Source organism: Meleagris gallopavo, chromosome 13 (assembly GCF_000146605.3).
Source record: "Meleagris gallopavo isolate NT-WF06-2002-E0010 breed Aviagen turkey brand Nicholas breeding stock chromosome 13, Turkey_5.1, whole genome shotgun sequence".
Taxonomy (NCBI): domain Eukaryota; kingdom Metazoa; phylum Chordata; class Aves; order Galliformes; family Phasianidae; genus Meleagris; species Meleagris gallopavo.
The window spans coordinates 7586624-7591997 of record NC_015023.2 but is presented as its reverse complement, the minus strand read 5'-3'; the positions used below and the strand labels follow the sequence as shown (position 1 = coordinate 7591997).

Below are 5374 nucleotides of genomic sequence, written 5' to 3'. Positions count from 1 at the left end.
TATCATTCATGCAATGCCTCTAAACCAAACAAAATATACATCCTGACATTTAAACAGATCCATAGGCTCCAGGAATTTTCCTTCAAATGCATTGTTACTTGTATGCATATTATTTTCTCCTGGACAGTGGTAATGGATGAACCTGAAGAATCTTGGAGGTTTTGTCATCCATCTGAAGTTTAGTCTAAAGTGATTCAGGAAGGCAAGAGACAGGCATAACAATTTTCCTGAAACTCTGAAACAAGAGTAACACAGCCTATACATATGGTGCGGCACCTGGTGCTTATTATGTACAAATCAAACAAGCTCATCATTCTTATAAAACATTTCTTCAATCCAAGCCTGTTCAACCCTGTTTTCTTCTATTTCTCTCTAATTTTCCGACACCTGGTCAAAAGGTGACCACACTCAACAGAAACATACCAGTTTGCCATCAGGGAATAGACTGCAACTAACCTCCCTATTTCAAAAGACTTTCATTTTGTGATTCTTTAAGATTAGGGCACACAGTCCTCCCATAACAGCTGACTGCTATTAGAAATATCCCTCCTGGCTCATTTTATCCTTGAAGGATGCACTTCAAAGGATCTAGATTGGACACAGAGAACACAGAACTCTAACGGATCTAACAGGAGGAATAGAAAGCCTGACAAATCAGTGCAAAAAAGATACCGTACAAAATCATATTGTTGACACCTGGCATTTAACTTTGATAGAAGTCTTGCTGTAGCATCTGAGCAGCCACAGTGGTTACCTCACTGAAACATAGCCAGCACAGCTTAACAAAGTGTAGGCCTGTAGTGTTTGCATAAGACTGGTTATGTGGAGTTCAGTCTCTGAAGGACCTGAGGTTGAGTCTTCTCCACAAACTCTCCCATGGAATTTTTCTTAGGTGAGGGGCAGAACACATTTAACGGCCTAATACTTCGAGAAAACAAATAAACAAAGCTTTAGTCCAATAGCTGGATTAGGATGGGTCTGCATTATAAAACTAGAAGTCTTACAGGAGCAGCCTATACGCTGTGAAACACGTGTCAAAAGGAATCCATTTTATTTTTATATTTACATTTTGGTTCAGATTATCCAGAGTACCCTGCAAAAAGAATTGCTTGATGCTGTGGCAGCCCTGTGACTGCACCAAACACCATAAGGAAAAGAGACTATTCTGCTTTTCTGAGCAGCTGCATAAGCTGGGTAAGTAGCTCTATGGAATGACATATCAATTAGCCATTCAGTAATCACACCTCAGATTCAACTTACTTTAACAAAAAAAATTCCTTTCATCTAGTTGACACATAGAAAAGGAGATGCTGGAGGAAAAGGCCTGTACTTTCATGTGTTTGGGTGTTGTTTTTTTGTTTGTTTCACAAATAGGAGATTCTGTAATTCTTAACTTACTGGATGAATTTGGATTCACTAAATCTTCCTGAACACAAAATAAAAAGTTGTAGAGACAGGTACAGAATAGGAAAAAGGAAGTGTAATTTAGAATAAAGAAAATCAGAGTTAAAACATATCTCTACAGGAAGATATTGTCCAGCATTTTAATAAAACAGTTAATTATAGTGCTACTTTGTGGTTTTAAAAATCTAATTATTTTCTTTAATAAAGTTTAATTTTTTGTTTTCATCCCTATGCAGCTCATAATATTCAACTGTAGTGTGAAGGAAAGTAGTCATATATGAGCAATACATCATCAGGAGCAGATAAAGAGACTATCGGTGGTATCTAGCATTATAAAAAGATTTTGTGGGTAAGTGAACATATATTTAATCTCTGTTAACATTTTTTCCCTGCAATTTAGAGTAACAGCTTCACTGTCATCGCAATACTAAAGCATCATCTATCATAAGAGGAACAAAAGACCAAAGCTCTTTTCAAAGATGATAACATGAAAGGCTTTGGGGGCCTTTTATGCTTTCAGTCATATGGCTCTGAATCCTCCTTTTCTCAATTATTTCTGTATAACACTATATAAAATTCTGCATCTATCTAATGACAGATCTAATCTGGAGATTTAAAGTAATGCTTACAGTAAAATGCAAGTTGTTTGGATGCTTTCTCAATTGCAGTTTAACTTTTCTTCTAGTTTTCATAGTAGCTATATTACACAGGTGAAGGTATCCATCAGAAACAATTTATCCCTAGTGTCAGTGTATCTACATCCCATGGCTATTTATTTAATAAAGATTTATTAAATAAACTTGTTTTCATGCCTACGGAGCTTTTCTCTGCGGATCTCAAAGCATTTCATAAATGATAATTAACAACATCCTAATCATATTTTTCTTTTCAATCTATTTGGTAAATAAATTAATAAAGAATCAGGAACATGGGTAGGTTTTTTGCAAGATTTTTTTGAAATCTGGCAATAAGCCTGTGGCAGAATTAAGAACATAACCCATAATCACAGGTATTCAAACACTGTCCTTTGAACACAAAGCATTATTTCAGAGTGTGTCTTGTCTTGTTTGGAACAATTTTCTAAGCTAGCAATTTTATAGACAAAATGCAGCAGAGCATTGAAGTCTCAGTGTTTTTTGTCTAGCCATAGGTACATGAAGTATTTATTCACATGTTGACATGAGTTGTGTCTATGTAGCCTATGAGAATTCTTTCTTATTCTGTTTTCTTTCTACTATGTCTTCAATTTTTCCACCTCTCATCAATCCTCCAGAAGTACAGCACATGCATTTTAATGGGGAATACATCAAAGGTCCACAATGATGCCTGACTACTCAACAGAATGCCAAACTGGTGAATCACATCTCACAGACAAAACAAAGACCAGTCTAAGCACTTCATGTATGCTCGATTTTTAATCTCTGTATACAGGAATATACTTGATGTATTTTTCTAGGCTCAACAGCATTCAGCTCTGCTTCCACTCTTCACTCACAGGTTTTGCCGCATTCTAGAAATATCAGCAAAATCCCCGATTCCTAGATCTGTTAGAACCTGGTCTCTGCTAGCCATGCTGAACATGTCCTTTATAACATATTAAAATTCTAGCTGAAGAACTAGTGCAAAATAAAAAAAAAAAAAGAGGTAGAAGCTATTTAGTAGAACAGTGTATGGGAAACTTGGATTCTTGTGCTTTCAAAAGGGAAAATGATTTATTAAGAAGAAATAAATTATATCTATAATGGCATCAGCTCTATAAAGTATTGTTTATCTGCCAGAATTGGAGGCAAGGATGAAAGATTGAGATGGCATGTAAGACAGTTCAAGAATTTCATCCACATCCAATATGTTCCATCCATGCCATAGTGGCACTGTTGCTCAGTCTCTCTCTCCCCTCTGTAAAATCATTTCATTTTTAATGGAATAAATACATAAATTTAAAATCTGAAAGCTTGCCTGCAGCCTTTAGCTGACTATTGACAATTTTCCATGAAATATCTTTCTTTATATGCCTTAACACTAGAAAGTCAGAGGGCAAAATAAAATGAGCAAAATGTAACCAAAAGTTGAAAACTAAATCCCTAATCCATGGAAAATGTGTTACTCTTACTTTGTGCTGATTATCGTCCCCTTTCACAGTGTCAACTGCCAGAGCCTCATATACTGAAGACAACAGCTAACAAGAAGATGATCTGCCCCTGTAGAATGCAGCTCCAGCCATGCACATTGTGAAAGCAGCCAGCAGGGTGAAGCTGTTGTGGTGCAGCAACACCTCAAGCATCAAGATGTGCCATTATGTCTGAGCAGCAATGTCAGAACAGGCTCACCAGGGAGGTGGTGGAGTCACTGTCTCTGGAGATGTCCAAGAAAAGTGTAGATGTGGCATTGAGGTAGTGGACATGATGATGATGGCTGGACATGATGACCTTAGTGATCTTTTCCAACTTTAACAAATGATGATTCTGAAATCTGATGGCAGAAGCCATTCTAGAGCTGCTACGCTTAAACTCAGATATTCTTCACCAGTAGTTAATACATAAGCACCCACGCAAGGTCATCAGCAATCAAAATCCCAACCCTTCCCTCCAGAGCATTGCAGGAAGACTGGAAGAGTGGCCCCAACACCCAGGACAGATTGTAGGAAGAAGGAAACACAGCTGAGTGACAAAGTCCTCCTTTCATATCTCTCTGCAGTGCTTTATCCTTACCACTGGGCAGACCAGCAGAAGAGGCTAGGATGGTCTGATAGTGAACAACCAAACGTCCTACCTGGGCATGTCTGTGAGACATTCCTTACAGGATGCTGAGACTCCTTATTAGAGAAGATCTACTACATTTGAATGATCTGACTTTATTTCAGACATTTTCCTTAGCCAGAAATCCAACTTTATCTACAAGCCCAGCAAAGTGCTGATATTGTTTATGCATCACACATCACAGATTTTGCTTTGCAACAAAAGCTAAAAAATATTTTGCTCTAAGGCACAGAGCTTGTTATTTATTTCCTATTATTTGAACCTTGAGGCATGAGACTTCTAAAGAAAAACTGAACTACGTACTTTTTAAAGCATTTAGAGTCCAGGCAGACCCAGATCCACAGAGCAAAGCAGGCTCACATTCGCTCCAAGTTTTGCACCAGTACATGCCTAATTTAACTGGCAAATGAGAGGCGTAACCATGGCAGACTGGGGGCTCCAAAACCCAAGCTTCAGAGTGTAGAAGTTGGTAAAAACCCATCCCATTCTCCTGAGAAGACACATTTAATTATGATATTGTCATGGACACAGCATCCAAGCAAACTGAAAGTAAATAATACATTAGAAACAAGATAGCAGAAAAAATTGGATTTTTTTTTTTTTAAATTTAAACACTCTTGCCTAGTTTTCTTAGCTAATTAGCATCCTTTCTTAGCGGTTTAAGTAACTGCTCATTTAGATCAGTGAATGATTGCTCTGAGATTAGGGTGTGGGAAATATCTTTCTGTTGGGAATAATCTACTTATGCTACTGTTTATTTGAAGCAGTGATAAACATAGAGATTTTCCTTCCATATGTGCCAAGTATAAGAGAAAGCAGAATGATTAATGAACCCTTGCATTTTGCCGATAAATTACTAACTTCAGACACAAATTTATAGTTTTCATTAGCACAAGACATAAAAAAAAAAAATCATAACTAATTTAAATCTGTTTCATTGCAAGCTATTCTTGGGTTTTTAAGAATGTTTATATTATTTCCATTTGATCTGCTGGGAATGACATTTTGCACACCATTATTTATAATCTACAAAAATTAATTATGCTTCTAATTAACAGCATGCAAATAAATTATTGCTCAAGCAGTTATTTAATCAGTTGTAAAGTAGGGACTTTAAGACTGCATACATACGCATTTTAATCATGCTTCCAGGGTTTTCTGGTTTGCTTTGTTGTTGTTTTGGCATTTGTTATTTCCCCCCATTTATATTTTAC

General features: G+C 36.8%; 1 long non-coding RNA gene across 1 annotated transcript; it reads left to right on the top strand.

Moving 5' to 3' along the window:
- The first annotated feature begins 1087 nt into the window (after nt 1-1087).
- On the top strand, nt 1088-4698 carry LOC109369720. The gene is made up of 3 exons (XR_004161151.1): nt 1088-1194; nt 1641-1753; nt 3544-4698. It is a non-coding gene; the product is annotated as an uncharacterized LOC109369720 (long non-coding RNA).
- Nucleotides 4699-5374: the final 676 nt, after the last annotated feature.